Here is a 21,390-nt window from a genome sequence, read left to right on the forward strand (position 1 = left end):
CACATTCTGTACCACCTGAAGTCTCCAGAGCATCTTCAAGGATAGCCCAACATAGAGCGAGCTGCACTAGTCTAAACCAGAGGTGAGCATCACGCAAATCAGAGTAGAAAAGCTGGAATGAGATAGGCAAGTGATGTGTTGCTGGAGTTAATGTGGGAAAAGAGTTGGCATCTTTATTGCAGAACCTGGTTCTAGAGTCTCATGTTAGGAATGTGAATGAGAAGTTGGGGGGGGCTGCCTGTGGTCAAGGGTTTGCCTCCCAATTAAGCTTCCCAGTTGCCCACTGGTGGTGGGCAATTTCCCAGGGCACCCTGGGCATGTTGATCACTGACGATTGGTAGGAGGTGGCAAACCCCATGGAGATTGCCCACCACTGGCAGGCAACCTGAGAAAGTGTTCACTGAGCGCGCTCCCCGTGGGGCGCAATGATGTCACATCCTGAAGTGATGTCATTGCGCTGGCTGTGGGTGTGCTCCTGTGCTTTGCTGGGGGCAATTTTGACCCCAAATGGGCCAGAAGTAACCTCGCACAAAGCGCACAAACATGCCCATGGCTGGTGTGATGATGTCATTTCCTGGAAGTGATGACATTATGCCTCTCTGGAAGGACACGCAGAGATCCCAACAGGTAAGTTGTGGGTCCCCCCCTCCTGCCAGGAGGGTATAGGGACCTGAGAACCCTACTCCCAGAGTATCACTTTCCAACATAGGTTGCAAGTCATTTTTTTTTTGCAAGTCATTAATGATGCATTGGAGAAAAACTTCCATGTGGACACAGCCTGATGGGATTGAGTGTCCCTGTGATATAGTGGTTAGAGCAAACAGCTAGGACTTGAGATCTGGGCTCAGATCGCCACTCAGCTTTGCACTGGGTGATCTTGAGCCTGCACCCCTTAAAATGTCTTTGAGGATAAAAGAGAGGAAAAAACAACTCTATACCCTGCGCTGAGCTCTAAGGAGGAAGAGATGTAATGTAACCACTACCTAACCTTTTCCATTTCCACCACTTCTCCACTCCACAGCTCCCAACCAGTTCCCAACCAATGGGCTATCAATTTAACGCAGTTTACAAAAAGCAAACTCAGTATTTTCACCCAGACTGCTGGTCCTCACAGCCCTCTCAGCTGAACATTCTTCTGCACCAAGTCGGAACCTCCAGCTCAGCCCTTCGTGGCTGTTTTTCCCCTCTTGATTATGTTGGTAAAGGAAAACCGCAGGCGTGAGGCCGAGATAGGGGGACTGAGATTTCTCTTGCTTTGTAGTGGGGATGGGGAATCGCTTTTTGACACCTGTTGCCTCAGCTTTGTAGAGGTATGCAAAATGGAGAGGTTAATGGATTTACTCTGTTGCTGTGCGCAGTTCCTGTTCAGTGCAGAAGATGCTCGAATTCCTAGGGGGAAAATCCCACTGAATCCTGCAGCAGGATTTGAGTCCAGTTGCACCTTACAGACCAGCAAGATTTTCGGGGCTTTCTTCAGAGTGTGAATCCTGCAAGAACGTATCGCGACTCCAGGATACACTCAAAGCAGTTTTAAGTTCATCGGTCGGACGGATCTTTTTTGGGGGTGGGGGGAGTGCAGGTTAGCTCTGCCTTGGAAATCTGGCAGGCTGCAATCTGTTCATCTAGACTCCAGCATCACAGAAGGGCGGGCGGGTTTCCAAGGTTAGAGAAACGTGCCCGGAGACGTTGCATAAGACGAAACGCCTGCAAGCCGAAGAAGGGGGAGGGAGAAGGAAGGCGACACCGTCTCTCCCTTCGCCGCACTTCCAAGAAGCGCACACATTTACTCCGAGCCCCGTCTTTTGTTGCCATCCCTTGGCCCTTGCAACGGCGGCGAGGGAAGAAGCCGAAGCCGAAGCCGCCTCTCCCGGCAGGCAAGGAAAGGACAACCGCGCCTCGCCGCGCATCCACGCAGGGGAGAAGGAAGGGGAGAATCCGGAGGAGAAGGAGGAGCGCCCCGCCCCCAGGCTTCCAGCCGCCCATCCCATCCCCGCCCCTCGCCCAATAGGAAGCCTCGTCGTCCCTGACTGACAGGCCCGGCCACGAGTCCCCGCTGGGGCTGCTGCCGCTGCACTCGCACTGGGGGGTGCATCGCCGAGTTGGGGCGCAGCAAGTGGGTCCCTTTGCTTCGACGCTTGGCCGGACCGTCCCCTGCCCGGCGGCGCGTTCCTCCGGCACCGGCGGGCTTGAGGGTTCTCCGCCTGTCCCTTCGCTCCCTCTGGCCAGGGAGGCCACTGAGGTCCGGATGGCGTAGCCGGGACGCGGCTGCAACTCGTCGCGTGTGCGTGGGAGAAGCGCGGAGGGAAGTTGCAGCCTGGCCGCCCGCTTCGGCTTTGACAGACCGAGGTAGGAGCGGAGGGCGAGCGGCTGCCCCAGTCCTGTGCAGCAGCCTGGCCAGGCTCGGGCGCCTGCGTGCTGGCGGGGCGCGTCTTTGCTGGGGGAGGCTTTTCCTTTGCGCTGGTGCGCTCGGGTCGCGCCGGGTCTGCCACTTCTGCGGGGGCACGCGCAGGGCTCGGAGGGCGCGCCCGGGTGTTTCCAAACGCGCAGGCTTCGGAGGAGAGGCGAGCGGGGCGGCTCACGGAGTGTTCAGGGGGGAGCTGCTGGGGGGCCCTCGGCCGGCATTCCCCCCACCCTGAAGGGGCTCGTGAGCAGCGCAGCTCGCTCTGGGACGGGCGCCCCGCGCCGCCTCCAATTTTGCTTGGCGTTTATTGTGATCAGTCGAAACAGAAACTCGAAGCCTCGCACTGGATGTTTGGCAAATCATTTATGTGCGGGAATAAGGCTCCAAGTTTATTCTGGATTCTATCCAGAATCGAGCCAGATGATACGCCTGGATTGGGCTCCACAAGCCACGCAACTCCAAACGTGCCTGAGTTCAGTCGGCCAGCTCTAACCGGGACTGGCGCTCAGTTCCCCGGTTTGTCCTGGTACAGTTGATAAAACTCCAGTGCAACTCTGTAATGTCTGCTCTTCTCCGGAGTAGTCTGGCAGACTTCGAAAGTAACCTTGCCACAGTGCCAGTTTGCAACCAATTTACACCAGACTAATGTCACGACATTCTCTTTGACAGTTTTGGAGGATCCGCCCCCGTACGGTTTGGATTGCATTGGAGTAATTAACTCCAGGGAGTCAATGCATCCTCAGATAAAGTTTTGATCTTTGAGTTTCTGCAGTTGTGGATTCAGGCAAGTGACCAAAGCCAGTTATATTGCCCTCTATGTGTTGTTTACTATTACACAGTTACTACTGTTGTACTCTCTTGACTTCCCTTGACTACAAGCTTGATCTGTCAAGCACCTGAACTATGTCACTCTTACTATGTTTAGATTTTGATAAATGCCTGTTAGGATTCTGGTATTATACCCTCACTTAACAGGAATACTTTTGCTGCTTTTAAATTCTGTAGCAGCAGTATATGTTGCTGTGGTTTGGGTTTGTTGAGTAAGAATGTACCCCCTTCCCCAAGAAATCCAGGGGACTGCTGTTCACAGATGGTTGCAGGCTTCCCCTATGATGTTAGAAAGGTTGCTTTTTTGTGCCTCTGGAGGCAAAGGTGTGGAGAGGGCAGGCATAGGAAAAGAATAAATTGATGGAAGTATAAAAGTACTATAAAAGAGCTCTGGGTGGAAGGAAGTTTAGGAGTGTATTTTTAGTATTTTTGGGAAACGTTGCAACACTGAGTTGACTTTTTAATCAGTGTATTCAAGAAGATTATTGTGGTACTTATTTATTTAAAACATTTGTAGCCTATCCACAATTTGCTTCCAAGGTAACTTACAATAAAATAATAATAAAACCAGAATAAAAATATAGTTGTGTGTATATAAAAAACAACACTGATATCTGAAAGCTCCTATGTTAAAATGAACATAGTCTAAACAAACAAACAAACTGATCACTCAAAACTCTGAACAAATAAGATTGTCTTAATGTGGTGCCTGAAAACAGTGACTGATTGTTTGAGGGGATATTCCAGAAATGGAGTGCCACCCCACGAAGACCCTTTCTTTTGTCACTTATTTGTCAAAACTTCGTAGGTGGGACACTTAGAGAAATACCTTAAAATATGGGCAGGTTCCTACAAGAGAAGATAGTTTTATATTGATGTATAAAACATACTGAGGCATGTTCATCAGTTGCCTAACAATGTAATTCTGTGCAAAAACATAGTATGAAGTAGAATTTCTTCTGAATAAACATGCACAAGATCATGTATTAAGCCATGTAGTATAATTGTTAGAGTGATGGACTAGAACTTGGAACAGTGTTTTAAATCTCCTCTCCACTATGAAACTTAGTGGATGGGTGACTTTAGGCCATTTCTTAGCATTGACTACATCACAAGGTTGCTGTGAGGATTAAATGGGGGGAGAGCTTGTACTGCAGTTTGAGTTCTTTGGAAGATGGGCAGGATTAAAATGTGACATATTCCCAGGTGACAAGAGCAAGGTTGGTAAATGAACTTTTAGGCGTCGTGAGATGCCCAATATAATATGCCTTTTGCACAAGCAAAATAATAAACTTTTCAAGCCCCTCCCCAGTTCATTGACTTGTATACCATCTTTCAGTCCCATCTGGAGCCCCCAGGGCAGCACACAACAATGTTTAAACAACTGAAAATGCTCAAGTAACAAAAAGGCGCAGTAAAAATGATTGGAACTTTTCTAGCAAAAGTAGTGCAATGTAAGTTAATGCAGCTTTGCTTGTCAGTGCTGCTTTTTGTCCATTGTTTGTAATATTAGAGTTGCTGGAAGTTCCGTATTTAAAGCACTGATTTTTTTTACAAAACTCTTAGTCCATTCTCTTGTCATGGAATTCACAGAACATTACTGTTGTCGCCCCTATTTTTATCAGTTTAACAGCTGGAACTGTAAGTAATAAATACTGTTCAAGCAGATTCAAATGAACTATGTTCAGTCTTGGAACCTAGCTTCAGTAATCTTAATGTTTTGCTCCTCTTTGGGACCCTTGATTGAAGGAGGCTTTGTGCTTGCTGTCAGATATTACAAATGAATATGAATCAGAACACGGCATTTGAATCATTGCATGATGCATGGATATATATGCTCCCCCTTTACTTTTCTCTAGAGAAGAGCTTGCAAGCTGATGGAGGAATAATGCCTTTTTAAGTAGATCTGTTCCCCAGTGTAAGGGTTTCTGTGCTTCTGGTAGTGGTTTGGATCCTAGATAGGGTTGCCAACTGCCTGGATCCAAAGTAGCCTGCCCCTTTAACAGAGGCTTAATGGGATGTTATTTACCTCCATGCCATGGAAAGCTTCAGCTGTCATTAAACTTCTGTTAAAGGAGCAGGTTGTTTTTCTCCAGGTCTGTTGGCAGCTGTAACCTATGAACAATCTTGCCATGCTACTAGCGTGGTTACTTCTAGTGGGGGAAAAGCAGAATCTCCCCCTCTTCAGATCCTTTGAGCACGTTTATGGCTAGAGTAACAATCCATTTTAATGATTTCTGAACAAATCTTTCAGTAGCTTCCCACCCCAGTAGGTTAAATTAGACATGGTGGTGGCAAGTCTGTGGGTTTAAAATCCAGATTTGCCATCAACACATGCAAGCTGGAGAGGATATATGTCCAGTTTTAATAGCAAAATGGATGTGTGGGTTCAAGACACTAAATCCTCCTACTCTTGCTTATCTCTCTAGCTCCTTCACTCTCCTCCATCTCCTAAAAGCAGAAATTAGTCTTGTTTGAGGAGGGGGAATGTCTGGGGAGAACAAAACGAGCAATGGGAATTAGGGGAAACTGGAGTATTTAAAACTCACCTTTCGCTGTGACAATGGGAGTTAACCCTCCCTCAGTTATACAGGATATTGCATGTTTCAGCAGTTTGCCACTGTCACATCACATTTGGTCTTCTCACACAGTTCTCACAAAATTCAAAGAAAGTGCCTTTTCCCAGGGAGAGCCTGGGAGAGAAAGATTGGCTTTGCAGCATGCCTTGAAGGTCAATACCCCTGTGCTCTAGTAACTAACTGGGGAAGGAAAGTTCCAAAGATGAAGACCCTTCGCTGCAATTTGTTGCCCTTCAGACCCCTCCCAAGAAAGCTGGGAAACTCTTGGCTTTCATAGCTCAGCTGCACTCCGACCATATCACAGAAGCAATCTCAGCCACTGCCAGTGTCTGAATGCCTAGCATTGAATTGGTTAAAGTAGAAGGAGCCAAAATAAATAAAGGCCATGGGGAAACAATACTGCTATAACATTTTAAATAATGATGTAGAGATTTGTGAACTTTTTTAAAAAAAAGTTATTAAAAGTCAGCCAATGCAGTAAGTTAATTAAACTTTGTTTTTTGAACAGGTGTCAAAGGTTCTTTAAAATGAAACATGACTAAACTGCGCTATTAACTGTAGGATTCCCCCCCTTAAATGTCTTGCTAAAAGAACAGGGTAGATATAAAGTGCCTTTTAAGTTAAACAATTCTGTCTGGTGAGAACCAATTACAAATCTATTAAGAAAAAGTTGACTGTTTTGCTTATTAACTATATAAATAATTGGATCATCATTTGAAGGACTTCACGCAGAGCTCACACAGCTCCCAAAAGTTTGAGAATGTTTTCTTGACTGTATCCTAGCACTTCTGTCATATTCTGCCTATGTACATTGTCCTATAAGCCTTACAGCAACTGTATAAGGGATGCCAGTATTATTATGCCCATATTGCAGATGGAGTGTTGAGGCTGGGATTGCTTTGTAAGGCAACCTATTAAGTTTGTGGTAAAGGTGAGATTGGACTGTATGATCTCTTGGATCACTGTTCATTCTGTGAATTAATAGGTACCCCTGTTCTCATGTTTTGAAGGGAAACAGATTTGTGAGATGTATTAGATTATGATAAATATAGCTTTTTATTGTAGTGTTAACCTCTTTGAGAGCATGGTTAAAAAAATGACAGAAATATGGTAAGTAGCCTGCATTGTTTAACTTTAGCTACTCCTCCAGTGGAGGGAATCTCAAAATCTGTCACAGTCTTCCTCAGACAAGAAGAATTACTGCCCAAGACTCTACAAGGTTTTACTAAAACAAATATCTTTGAACAAACACATACCAAACTCATTCTTTCTCTCACTTGGAATGGGTGGGGAAGCAGGTCAGAGGGAGAAAGCAGACACACAGAGCTAATCCCATATTTTTTAAAAGACCCTGATTATAGGGATTGTACAGAAGTAAAGGTCAGAGAATAAGAGAGTTACTCCATTGTTTGTTGGCACCCTTGATAACCACATTGATGGAGCACCTTGTTTCATTGGCTAGGAGGAGCTGATCTTACTGTCAGTTTCTTGGCACAGTTAGCAACCAAACTGCAATGGGCCAAGAAGGAGCTTTTATCTCCTGGCAAATGTTCATACTTCTGAGGGTTGTTCTTCCTTTGTTTGCAGAAAACTGATATAAAACAAGCTCATTTTCAGCAGATTTCTACACTCTCAGTTTGCTGACTGCAGTGAAAATGTCCAGCACACTTTTAACTAGAGTGTTGTAAACACTGCAGGTGAAAAATAGTTCTGAAGTTCCTGTTTTTTTTAAAAAAACAATAATTTCTAATTGCATTTCTGTTTTCAGTTGATTGTTGATTGACATGATATTGATTTTTCACATGGCTATTTGTCAGTAGTAATCACTTGCCATGTATCAATCTGTCAATCACATTTATACTTGGCTCTTTCTCCAAGGAGTTTGGAGTGAGTTACATGGTTTCCCCCTCCCATGTGAGGTAGGTTAGGCTGAGAGAATGTACATGGCCCAGTGTCACCCAATAAACGTTGGCTTTGGCTTGGTTGGCACCTGAACCTAGATCTCTCCAGTCCTGCTCTTGACACACTAACCACTGTATTACTTCGGTTCTCTAGATATGGAAGTGATGCTCTTCCTTATGTGTTATTATGATGATAAAATACAGACGTGCTGGATCAGACTGATGATCTGTCTAGTTCAGCATCATGTTTTAACCAGTGGTTAACCGGCATTGCTGGAAGGCCTACATACAGGGTACAGAGGCTAAAGTCTTCCCCTTGCCTTTGCCCCCAGCACTGGTGTTGGTGGGATTTCTGTCTCTGGAGATGAAGGTTCTATTTAGCCATCAGTGATAATAGTGTTGATGGTCCTCTCCTCAGTGAACTTGCCTAATCCCCTTTTAAAGACAACTAAAGGGCCTCGCTGCATTTTATTTATTTATTTATTCATTTATTCAATTTATATACCGCCCATCCCCAGGGGCTCTGGGCGGTGAACAGTTAAAATCGATAAAAACAAAAACTAAAATCAATATACAAATAATAAAACAAATTAACAAGGTGCAGTGGTGGGGAGAACCCTCCCCCACCCCAAAGGTGGGAGGCCGACATGGCACCGCCCCCTTCAATCACCAAACGCCTGGCGGAACAGCTCTGTCTTACAGGCCTGGCGGAACGATAATATGTCCCATTGGGCCCGGGTTTCCATTGACAGAGCGTTCCATCAGGCTGGGGCCAGGACTGAAAAGGCCCTGGCCCTGGTTGAAGCGAGGCGGGCTTCCTTAGGGCCGAGGACCACAAGTAAATATTTATTCGCTGATTGGAGCGATCTCCGGGGAACGTACAGGGAGAGGCGGTCCCAAAGATATGCCGGTCCCAACCCATTCAGGGCTTTAAAGGTAAGAACCAACACTTTGAACCTGATTCGGAATTCAACCGGAAGCCAGTGCAGCTGGCGCAGGACAGGTGTGATGTGTGACTGTTAAGGTATACCAGTCAGGACCCGTGCCGCCGCATTCTGGACCAGTTATAGTTTCCGGATCAGGCCCAGGGGTAGCCCAGCGTAGAGTGAGTTACAGGAATCTAGCCTGGAGGTGACCATTGCATGGATCACTGTAGCCAGGTCCTGAGGCGTCAGGTAGGGGGCAAGTTGCCTGATCTGACGAAGATGGAAAAATGCAGACTTGGCAACCGCCGTGACCTGGGCCTCCATCGATAGGGAGGCATCCAGGAGCACACCCAGACTCCCGTCCAGGGCAGGGAGCTGGATCCCAACATCTGGCAGCCCCCGTCCCAGCTGCAGGACCTCCGTCTTCACTGCGTTCAATTTCAGCCTGTTCTGTTTCAACCATGCCGTCACAGCCTCCAAAGCTCTGGCCAGATTGTCTGGGGCCGTGTCTGGCCGGCCGTCCATCAACAGAAAAAGTTGGGTGTCATCCGCGTATTGATGACAACCCAGCCCAAACCTCCGCACCAACTGGGCGAGGGGGCGCATATAGATGTTAAATAACATCGGGGAGAGTATCGCCCCTTGGGGAACCCCGCACACCAAAGGGTGACGGGGCGATAGATCTCCCCTGAGCGCCACCCTCTGTCCCCGACCCTGGAGAAAGGAGACCAGCCACTGTAAGACTGTCCCCCTAATCCCCACGTCGGCAAGGCAGCTGGCCAACAAATCATAGTCAACCGTGTCAGACGCTGCTGTGAGATCAAGTAACACAAGCAGCGCTGACCCGCCTCGATCCAGATGCCTGCAAAGGTCGTCTGTGAGGGCAACCAAGGCTGTCTCCGTCCCATGGCCAGGACGGAAGCCAGGACGGAAGCGTTCTGTAGCAATGAATTCCACAAGTTCTTTGAATGAAGTCCTTCCAATTGTCTGTCTATAATCTACTGCCCATCAACTTCATTGGATGCCCCCAAGTTCTAGATATGGAAGAAAAAGTTTTCCCTATCTGTTTTCTCCATCCCATGCATCGTTTTATAAACCCAGAAGCAGAGCTGGCTCCAGAAGAACCTCCAAACCTGATTTTCCAAAGCAGGGGCAAATTGGCCATTATAGCAATTGGGTCTTCTCTTTGTAGGCTGAAGGCCTCTTGTCCTCCACCTGGGCCAGGCCAGGCCAGGGGCAGAAACAGGCCATATGGGAGAGGTGGCACCCAGCCTACCAGGGCCCACATGGCCTAAGGGGAGCAGCACCTGGTGTTCTCAAGGCCCATGAGGCTGGCGAGAGGTGCACACAGCCTGCTTGGGACTTGGAAAGAGGTGGCTTGATGGGCAGGCTTCCTTCCTTCCCTTCTTTGGTGTAGTTGGGCTAGGTGAGGTGAGGCCCTTTTCCAGGACCATTTTTCCATCCCTCTCCATCCTATTTCAAGGGGTATAACCCTATCAAATGTCATCATTTCCTCTGTTAACCAGTTCTCTGTAATGATCTCTCCTAGCAGCTGCATGTGAATGTTAAATCTTTGGAATTGTTCACAACCAAGAGCTGGTGTGTATGTGTGCATGCTGTGTGGTTGCAGGCCTTTGAGGGCAGGGAAGTGTTTGCGGGCTTGCATATGGCCAACCAACTGTGTAGGCCCCAGATCAGAAAGAAAAACATTCCACCCAAACTGTAACCAGGGTCCTATGGCTGTGGGCTATTCCATGGCATTATGTTATAATGACTTAAAAGCAATTAGCTCGTTTATAGTTTCAGTGGACCGAAAAGCAACATAGCTCTAAAAGCTCTTTGGGGATTACTTTTGGATCAGTTTCTTGGTCTCTTTCCATTCCAAATGTTGTTATTTTCTCCATGGGAGCATCAGATTTTAAGATCTGTGCATTTTAGCTGAAAGCAGTGTATATCCCATGTAGCTGTAAAGTTCCTGGTTCATCATTCAGGGCATTGTTATGCTGAACCAGTGTGGCTTTAAGAAGTAAACTTGGATATATGTGGAGTGTTAACGCCACTTGCTTTGTTCGACATATATGCTGCAGGATAGTTCATCTGTGCATAAGCCTATTTATCTTTTTCATTGTCCAAAGCCTTCAATCTGATAAATGTCTTTCTCAAAAGGAAGTGTTCAGCTCAAGCCTAAGCAGAGGCCCAGGCTGGTTTCTCAGCATTTGCGCGCAAGGAAGGGTTGAATGATAACAATCTGAGATTAAATAGGCTATGCTGAGACCTTAAAAGAGACCTCTTCAGAGTATAGAGCAGAGTTTATCTGAAGGTGACGATCAGCAGCTGGCCAGAACATTCTCTGTTTTTCCTTCTTTAAATAAACTCAGGTATGTTTGCCAGACTGCTTCTCTGTGGCGTGATAAACAATGACAGAGGAACGTTTGGCTGTGAATCAACTTATTTCAGTGCAATTATATACATTTGCAGGGCAGGATTTTGGCATTTTCTCATTGAAAAAAATTGGTGAACTTTAAGAAACAACAACTAAATCGCCATGCAGAATGCATTCACGGTGCTTAGTAGTTTTAAATATAATCAAGGCATAATAAAAGCACCCAGTAACTTCTCAGCCCTTGTGTGACAATGGAAGTTTCTTTTCTACTTCTTAGTAATGGGCCAGGGACTGTTTTGCTTCCTGGAGTCTAGCTGTTATCGTTTGATACTCTATTATGATTCCATCTTGCCTTTTCATTGAAGAACCAAAAGAAATGTCTAAGAAATCCCCTTTCATACTGTAAGGCTACATTGAAGCCATTAAGCAGATAAAGCCAACGGATGAGCCTTTCGGGACAGGAAAAATCTTAATGATTTGATGATTCCAAATGATGCCGTCAAAATTCTGCCTTAGTGTAAAGAAATTAAGTTATCCAATCTGCTTGGTGATCCACTGTCCATGTGTAGCTCCATGTGCAGCAGAAAGCTATGTGGAACAATTTAAAAGGGCCTGTATGTCCCATCTGTGTCATATTCACTGACTCTAGGTCACATTGCTTCAGAAAGAACTGATATGGGACTATACCACTTCAGGTCTCAGGCAGCAAGTTGTCTATTGGTTTAACTCCCCTTCATGCAGAACACTAGCATTTAAAGGAGCAAGGTTATAGCCCTTCAGGACTCAGGTAAGGAGTTGCATGAATGAATGGGCAGTACCCTCTTGATGTAGAAAGCTAGCATGCCAGGGAGAAGGGTTATAGCTTATTTTTCTCACCACTGAATTTCTTTAGGGGAGCATTCCAACATATGTTTCTCCACTGGCATTGTTGAATGGTATAGCCCCTCTTCCTCTGCATTGTTCCCATCCGGATGCTAAGTGCAACAAAGAGGTGCATTAACTTGGCAACTGTCAGTTTTGTACTGCCTACAGTTTATTGTGTTCTAATGTATAAAAGACACATTTACTCAGGATGAATGATGGTTCCTTCGTTCTGTTCCTTGTGCCGTTTTTTGCCATAGACATGCACTTCTCTAACAGTTAATCTTGTGTTTTCAACAGCAACCCAACGAGGAAGGCCTTTTTTTTCCTTAGCCATTCCCACTCTGCTGTCTTGCCAGTTTGGTGTAGTGGTTAAGAGTGGCAGGACTCTAATCTGGAGAACTGAGTTTGATTCCCTACTCCTCCACTTGAAGCCAGCTGGGTAACTTTATGTCAGTCACAGCTTCTTGGAGCTCTCTCAGCCTCACCCACCTCACAGGGTGATTTTCGTGAGGTTAATAATAGCAGACTTTGTAAACCGATCTGAGTGGGTGTTAAGTTGTCCTGCAGGGCGCTATATAAATCCATTGTTGTTGTTATTGTTATTATTGCACTTCTTGTCTCTGTGATGCTCTTTTTAAGAACCTCTGGTAGCTTATCTGATTTCCTGTTTTTAGATAGCAAAAGTGATTGGATTCCTTTCTGGATAAACTCTGATATGACCAACATCCTCCTTTTTCTTGTTTTCAGTCCAAAAGTGAATGTTCCTGTTTAATGGACGTTTCTGCACAATGAAACCTATAGTGATCAGCTAAAGGCCCAGTTGGAGGGAGGTGTGGTGACTCCCCCACAGGGATAGCACCTTTGAGATCACTGTTTGAGAAGTCTTAAAGGTGCTACTCTTTTTGATTCTGAAGTCTGAGAGTGTCTCTACACAAGACCTGTTACCTGAGAATGCTCAAGTGAAGGGAGATGCAATGTTAACTGGGAAACGTAGGAGTTTAAAGGAGAGAGCCGAAGGCTTCCTCACTTTCACCTCTGTTCGAAAAGTGGGAGATCACTCCTCAGAGAGTTTGTTTATTTCTTCTTTGCCTCCCCTAGTGCGAGGTGAAATTAACATAGCCTTCATGAACCCTCCAAGGAGCCATTTCTGGCTCTTTGTAGAGAGGTGAAAGTGACAAAGCCTTCAGCACTGCGTCTCCCTTCACTTGAGCGTCCTCGTGTAGGAGGGCTCGTGTAGAGAGACTCTTAGAGCCAAACTACAAGTGACGTCTTACACAGGTTGGACACTAGTTGGCTTCCCTCAAGTTTTGATGGGAAATGTAGGCGCCCTGGTTTTACAGCTTGGCTCTCCATTACAGCTGCAAGACCAGGATGACTACATTTCCCATCAAAACTTGAGGGAAGCCGACTAGTGTCCAACCTGTGTAAGACGTCACTTGTAGTTTGGCTCTAGTGAAAGGTGGCTAGCTTGATCCTATCATCATTTAGCCGTTCCCAGTTTTTTGGAAGAAAATTTCAAGCTTTTGTTGTTCTAGAGAAAAGAGATTATGGTTTTTGTTCCTTAAGTATACATATGTGTTTTTTTACATGTTAGTTTCTTAATGTTGAACCCAGTTTCCTAACCCATTAGCAAATGCCAGTGTGCAGAGTCACTTTGTGCGCAGATCTGCCCAGCAGTGTTCTGTTTTTAACAGGAACCTAGCCTCTCTTTGCGATTTCAATCTGGTAAAGATTAAAATGATTTGTTTTCCAGTAAGGAGTTTCCCAGTGAAGCTTTATTTAGACAATCTGAGGAGCTTTTATTATCTCTGAAAAATAAATTGCATCAAAGGTTATGAGAGAGTTCTTTAGATAAGACATTTTTTACTCTGTAAGAGAAAGCAGTAAAATGTATCCTGTTATGATGGCTTTTTCTTTAATCTAAGCCTGCAGCAATGGGCCATCTAACATAGACACTAGCCAAAGGCTTTATGACAACCCCAGGTGCCAACTCTGTCCCCATAGCTCTTCAGACCATGGCCGTTTCCAGACGGCCCCCGCCTCGCGAAACGTCGCGCGTCGTTGCGCAGAAAACGCGAAATATCGCGTTTTCTCGCGCGAGTTTTGCGCGACGTCGCGCAAAACTCGCACGAGAAAACGCGATATTTCGCGTTTTCTGCACAACGACGCGCGACGTTTCGCGAGGCGGGGGGCCGTCTGGAAACGGCCCATGTTATAATATCCATACCATTAGGGGCTCTGACGCCTGTTCATTTTCCAGTGGAATATATGCCTTTGTGTATCAACTATGCCTTATTGTTCTCTCTGCATAGGACAGATAGGTCATTTCCTAATGCAGAAAAATAAATGGGCATAAATCTGATATTTTAAAAAATGGCAAAACTGGAAAACCAGGGGAGAAAGTAGTGTCCCAGGATGTTCTGCTAACCTGAAAATTGGCATTCTTCAGCAACCAGACACATATACACAAACCCAACATGAAACTGCTGAATTGGAATTCATCAAGCAGTTATCCAGTTACGGTTCACTTGTAGTTATAGGTATTTTACACTATAAGGATTATTTAGCAAGTCTTATTTTTTCCATGTAATGTGGAATGCAGTTAGATATGAATAATCTGTCACTTCAAAATGGCTCAAGACCCTGTACGCTTTTTGCTGCCACAAACTAATATGGCTTGACATCCCCCTCTGGAATCTTTTGCTTTGTTATTCATGCAATGGCTATCCGAATGCCTAGGTAATCGCACAAGTGGTAACTGGGTAGTATACACAGAATCCCAATAAACTCTCCCATCCAGGCTACATGGGAACCCTTGAGCATACATGCACATGTGTGTTCACAGTGCACACATATATTAAGTTTTTAATTTTGAGCTGTATTGGGCTTTGTGTCGAAGGCTAGGTTCTTAAGTTATTGCAGTGGTGTTAGAGCTACACTAGCTCTGCTCCTTTCTGCATCATGAGGATAATGTGGGAAGCCCAGGTCAATGCAGAAGAGGCTTGTGCAGTGGTTTCTCCTTTGGCATGTGTTAAGTTTCCCAAGAGTTGATGCAAGGGAAGGAGCCACAGGATGAGCTCCTCTCACTGGTCTAGAGATTCTCAGGTTATCCTGGTGGTTCCAGAAGAATCAGAGCTACAGCATCTTCCACACTACTGGAGTAATGTGGGTACAGGCCTTAAAAAAGGAGAGAAAAATCTGATAAAATATGCAGTACAAGTAGTGTTGCCTACTCTGGAGATTTGGGGGTAGAGCCTAGGGAGTCGGGCTGCCAACCTCCAGCCATTTCCTCTGTGGGAACTGATATCTGTCTAGGATTGCCATCTCCCAGGGTGTGGGAAACCCTGCCCCCATCTGCCACCCCCAGGTCCCACTCACCTGGCCAGAGGGGGTGGGGGAGCACATGCGGGAGAAATGCGTGCACGCACTCCCTGTCCTGCTGAATTGGCTTCAGCGCACTCGTGTTTCCTTCCTTGTGCTGAAAACTGACTTTGTTTTCCAGTGGGAATGAAGAGCAATGGAGGCGAGTTGAAGCCCAAAATTGCCCTTTTGAAGGCTTCAGCAGAAACGCTGGGCATGCTGAAGCCTCCAGACAGGCAATTTTTAGCTTCAGTGCACCCTGCTGCTCTTTGTTCCTGCTGGAAAATGACATGGTTTGCCTGTGCAAGGGAGGAAATGCAAGTGCACTGAAGCCAGTTCAATAAGACGGTGTGTGTGTGTGTGTGTGTGCGCGCGCACATGCACAAAGCAGGTGCATGGGAGGTAAGCACCCTGCTGCCCTCCCCGCTTCCAGCCCCCTTCACCCCCGCTTTAGCCTCTGGGGCCCCTGGCAACCCTTTACTGTCCTCTGGAGATCAGTTGTGATTCTGGAAGATTTCTAACCTGACATGAAGGTTGCCATCTATAAGTATAAGGCAAGTGCAACCCCCCCCCCCTATACATAGTTCAAATGGCAGTCCTAGACCTGTGCTAGCGTGACGGCTGTGTGTGTTTGCATTAGGCTTTCTCCTGGATTTAGTGATGGCAGCAGGCAGGAAATGTATAGTAGAAGAGTTAAGCCATGTAGTTTCAGGGCAGAAAACTTACTAGAGAACTTGTAGGGAAGGGAGTGTTTGCTCTTAAATGAAATATTTGTCCTTGACTGCAGCAGGGCTGTGAAGCAAGTGGCTCTCACTCGTGCCATTGTTATCCCATGATGCAATAAAAAGGCTGGGGGAGGGGAAGGGAGGCTTCCCTACCCCTCCCTGTAATTTGTGCATTGTTATACCAGTCCTACTGCGTGAGAGGCGTCCGACCCCAAATATCAAGGACTGAAACTGGGGCCTTGCACTTGAAAATGATGCACTCTAATGGCCCCTATATTGGTTGAAGGGAATTTTGGACATCCTTTTAGTTAAACTGTTCTCAGGATCGTGTATCAAATAACATGCAAAATATAAGTTGTAGAACATGATGGATTTTGAGTTGCTACAGGCAGGAAAAAGTGAAAGCCTTGATCCTTGTCAGGGTGTAATTATGTATATTTTGTGGCTTCCTGTAATTTGATGGCATGCACAGTAATATATTAAGTATAAAAAGAAACTTGCAAAAAGTTGTGGGAGTTGTTCGAGGGTGGGAGGGGCACAACTGTGAATGGCATAAAACATCTCATGTTGGCACTTGTCCAGTTCCCATAGCCTTTAGTGGAGTTTTGTGGAAATGTCCCGTTAGAGAGAGCAATATTTGAGTGACTCTCAGCCTTAAGAGTAGCATTCTCCTTGGGATTTTGCTGTCCTAGTAAAACAATGTCCTATTTTAACTCCCTGAAAATGAAGTATTTGGTTTTTCTGAGGTACAATCTGTCCCTTAAGAATTTCTGAACATATTACTGTTTGGGTTCACTTCTGAGTGGCTTGTGGCAGTCCTGGAAAGAAGATTATTATTATTCACTTGGCATCTTGCGGTAATATTTACAATGCCATCATTCTACTTAGTTCTAGATTGTAAGCAAAATTCGACAGAAAGGACCCTGAGAAATGTCACTTGGCCTAGAAACTGTGTTAGTATAGGATGGAGATGAAGAATAATTTTTTTTCTTTTTTCTCTGCCAAGAAATAGGTTTTTATATTAAAGTTGCTTCAGGGAGTTGTTTCCCTGGCAATGACAGTGTTGTTGAGAATGACATATGGGGTAAAGGCATGACTGACACCTGGTATCTTATGGAGGAGTAGGCAGATCTCCTTAATCCACTCTGGAAATAATCCAGAATATCCACATTACATCCCCATTCGGGGATAGGACTCGTGCCTCCCTGTACTGGGGTAGAACAATCGCATCGGTGGAGGGGGCTAAGACCTAGAGGCTGAGACCCATTTGATCAGTTGCTAGGAAGAAGCCTTTGCTTATGTTTTTGCTAAGTGTTTAGTTCTTTGTTTTTCACTGTTACTGCTATAGATTCATTGCACGTGTACAGTTTTATATGGTATTTATACATATATGTGTCTAATCTTGATTTATTGATGCACAGATAACATTGAAAAATGCGAACACTTAATGGGAAAAATTTGAGGTAAGGAGAAAGTGGCATTAATAAAAAATTAAAAACATGAAAAAGTGAATTTTCAGGTCAAAACATCAGAAGTGACAAATTCAGGATTACCCCTTGGTGTTGTAGAGCCAGTGTTGTAGAGAAGCTAAATATAAATAAAATATTCTTTAGCTGTTGTCAGGCTTTCTGTCATAAGAGTTCTGTAAATAGCCCACATGTGGGAGGATCTATTATTTTATAATAATTAAAATTATAGACAGATGTAGGAAAGATGAGGAGAAAAAGTAAACATTTTTTCAGGTGTTTAAAATAATTAGGGACTTTGTTTTGCATCTAAAGAAAGTCCAAGTTATATAGCTCCAAATGCTCATCCTGGACAAGAAATAATTTTTAAATTCATGGAGGGGGAGAGGTTGGAAGCAGGAAATTATGCCTCTGGCAAAATTTCTGCCAGGAGCAAGTGCTTCTGATTTTTGCTTCATGATAAAGCCAACTCTGATTTAAAGCAGTAGCCCTTTTTTGACAACACAGTTGCCTGGACAGCAAGTCTACCAACTTATGTAGATCCTCCTGATAAATGTAGCTACCACAGGGCTTTTTTTCAGCTGGAACGTGGTGGAACGGAGTTCCAGAACCTCTTGAAAATGGTCACATGGCTGGTGGCCCCTCCCCCTGATCTCCAGACAGAGGGGAGTTTAGATTGCCCTCCACACCGCATCTAAACTCCCCTCTGTCTGGAGATCGGGGGCGGGGCCACCAGCCATGTGACCATTTTCTCTGACCCATTGAGTTCCACCACCTCTTTTCCCAAAAAAAAAGCCCTGAGCTACCATGTTGCATAAATATGGGCAGTGCATCTATGTGAATATAGCTCCAGTATACATGAATTGACCACAGTATCTGCGGCTGGTAGTCTTCCAGTATACACAATTATAACATCCTGTAAAATACTAATTTTGCAAGGCTGAGTGGGAGCGAGAAGCCAGTAGTGTTACGCAGGTAATATTTAAGAATTTCAGTGAAGCAGCTCTTGGGAAGTTAGTTTATGCTGTTGATCCAAAGCACTTTACAGACTGTCAGATGTTAGCAGAGTCAAGAGAATCTTGTGTTGTGATGTTCTCTCTGAGGGTAAAGCGTATGGATATTGAAGGAAGGGAACTTGAGGAACTGAGCTGTGATAAGGAAGTCCGGAATAGGAAGCCACTCTTCATGTCACAAAGAAAAGTTTAGATGCGGAAGATGATAGAATGGAAAGAGATGGGAAACAAAGCAGGAAAATAAGCGAGAAGGAAAAGAGCTAATACAAGAAACAGATGGTAATCTTTGGAGAAAGCACGGAAGAATCAAGAATCCAAATGGAGTACTTGTCAGAAGTGACAAAATAACCTCAAGTCAGTGTTTGCTCTAAAGTATACTTGTTCTTACATGTCTTAGAAAAGTTTTGGAGAAATATAAACCAATATTCATAAATACTAAAGAAATAAAAGTATGACGGTCGAGGGATGAATGGTGCCCCAGCAAGAATTCCTTATGCTAGGAGTCTGAAACCACAGATCTGGAGCCCAATGTGGCTTAGTGTGGGACCAAATACGGCTTGTAAAAGATGAGAACTTGAAGAATGTATATCGGAGGGATAGGTGGGGTGCTAGAATAACTAATATGTGCAGGAAATGGCAGTCAAAGGTTTTTATGGAACTTACGGGCTTCTTAGAAATCCTTTACTGGAAGAGAAATTATACAGGGGAACAGTTGCCAGTTATCCAAGTGTGAATTATGTGCAGATTTATGCCAGTGCACTAAAACAATTGCACAGGGTGTTGCTGTGTACAGATATTACTTACTGTGAGAGCTTGTGTGAGCGATTTCCTAATGAGGAATGCTTAGCAGCCAGTGTTTGTACTGCAGAAATGTTATGGATTATCATGCCAGTTATCAGTTCTGTTAAGGTGTATATTTTTAGTCATGCAAATTGACTTTCTTGTTCTGGGCCTGTTGATCTCTTGCTCTGAATTCTGTTGTAGTTTGGTTCTTTAACTGTAAAAGCTTGCTGCCTGCCTGCCGTATGAGAACAGAATTATTGGCTGTATAATGTCTAGGTTGATGACAATTCGGCATATGTGTGCTGCAACCACAGCCATTAGTTTTGTGCTCTGTAGGAGAGGATTTCAGCATTGTACTGTTTTATTTATTTATTTATTTATTTATTTATTTATTTATTTATTTATTTATTTATTTATTCATTCAATTTATATACCGCCCATCCCAGGGGCTCTGGGCGGTGAACAGTTAAAATTGATAAAAACAAAAACTAAAATCAATATACAAATAATAAAACAAATTAACAAGGTGCAGTGGTGGGGAGAACCTTCCCCACCCCAAAGGTGGGAGGCCGACATGGCACCGCCCCCTTCAATCACCAAACGCCTGGCGGAACAACTCTGTCTTACAGGCCCGGCGGAACGATAATATGTCCCGCTGGGCCCGGGTTTCCATTGACAGAGCGTTCCACCAGGCTGGGGCCAGGACTGAAAAAGCCCTGGCCCTGGTTGAAGCGAGGCGGGCTTCCTTAGGGCCGGGGACCACAAGTAAATATTTATTCGCTGATCGGAGCGATCTCCGGGGAACGTACAGGGAGAGGCGGTCCCGAAGATATGCCGGTCCCAACCCACTCAGGGCTTTAAAGGTAAGAACCAACACTTTGAACCTGATTCGGAATTCAACTGGAAGCCAGTGCAGCTGGCGCAGGACAGGTGTGATGTGTGACTGTTAAGGTATACCAGTCAGGACCCGTGCCGCCGCATTCTGGACCAGTTGTAGTTTCCGGATCAGGCCCAGGGGTAGCCCAGCGTAGAGTGAGTTACAGTAATCTAGCCTGGAGGTGACCGTTGCATGGATCACTGTAGCCAGGTCCTGGGGCGTCAGGTAGGGGGCAAGTTGCCTGATCTGACGACGATGGAAAAATGCAGACTTGGCAACCGCCGTGACCTGGGCCTCCATCGATAGGGAGGCATCCAGGAACACACCCAGACTCTTTACCACTGGAAAAGTTGCCAGTGGTGTCCCATCCAGGGCAGGGAGCTGGATCCCAACATCTGGCAGCCCCCGTCCCAGCTGCAGGACCTCCGTCTTCACTGGGTTCAATTTCAGCCTGCTCTGTTTCAACCATGCCGTCACGGCCTCCAAAGCTCTGGCCAGATTGTCTGGGGCCGTGTCTGGCCGTCCGTCCATCAACAGAAAAAGTTGGGTGTCATCCGCGTATTGATGACAACCCAGCCCAAACCTCCGCACCAACTGGGCGAGGGGGCGCATATAGATGTTAAATAACATTGGGGAGAGTATCGCCCCTTGGGGAACCCCGCACACCAAAGGGTGACGGGGCGATAGATCTCCCCCGAGCGCCACCCTCTGTCCCCGACCCTGGAGAAAGGAGACCAGCCACTGTAAGACTGTCCCCCTAATCCCCACGTCGGCAAGGCGGCTGGCCAACAAATCATAGTCAACCGTGTCAAACGCTGCTGTGAGATCAAGTAACACAAGCAGCGCTGACCCGCCTCGATCCAGATGCCTGCGAAGGTCGTCTGTGAGGGCAACCAAGGCTGTCTCCGTCCCATGGCCAGGACGGAAGCCAGACTGGAATGGGACTAGAGCATCATTCAGGAATTCCTGCAGTTGTACCGCCACCGCTCGCTCAATCACCTTGCCCAGGAACGGGAGGTTCGACACTGGGCGGTAACTGGACGGGTCGGTGGGGTCCAAAGATGGTTTTTTCAGGAGGGGCCGCACTACCGCCTCCTTTAACACTCCTGGAAAAACCCCAGAGCTCAGGGAGATGTTAACAATGGCCTCCAGATGGTCCCGTAGCCCCTCCGAGCTGGCCTTCACCAGCCAGGATGGGCAGGGGTCCAGAGGACAGGTGGTTGGCCTCATCCCCTGCAGGATCCTGTCAACATCGTCCTGAGAGAGCAGGCTGAAATGGTCTAA

The 21,390-nt window shown here is 45.9% G+C and overlaps 1 protein-coding gene across 1 annotated transcript in view; it reads left to right on the forward strand.

Annotated features, from left to right (window-relative positions):
• The first annotated feature begins 2,091 nt into the window (after window positions 1-2,091).
• TGFBR3 (transforming growth factor beta receptor 3) overlaps window positions 2,092-21,390 on the forward strand; it is a 192,840-nt gene continuing 173,541 nt past the window's right edge. The window contains exon 1 of the mRNA XM_054979635.1: window positions 2,092-2,346. The gene's annotated coding sequence lies outside the window, so the exon portion shown is untranslated. The remainder of the gene's footprint in view (window positions 2,347-21,390) is intronic.

This window comes from Eublepharis macularius, chromosome 5, assembly GCF_028583425.1.
Source record: "Eublepharis macularius isolate TG4126 chromosome 5, MPM_Emac_v1.0, whole genome shotgun sequence".
NCBI classification, from domain to species: Eukaryota; Metazoa; Chordata; class Lepidosauria; order Squamata; family Eublepharidae; genus Eublepharis; species Eublepharis macularius.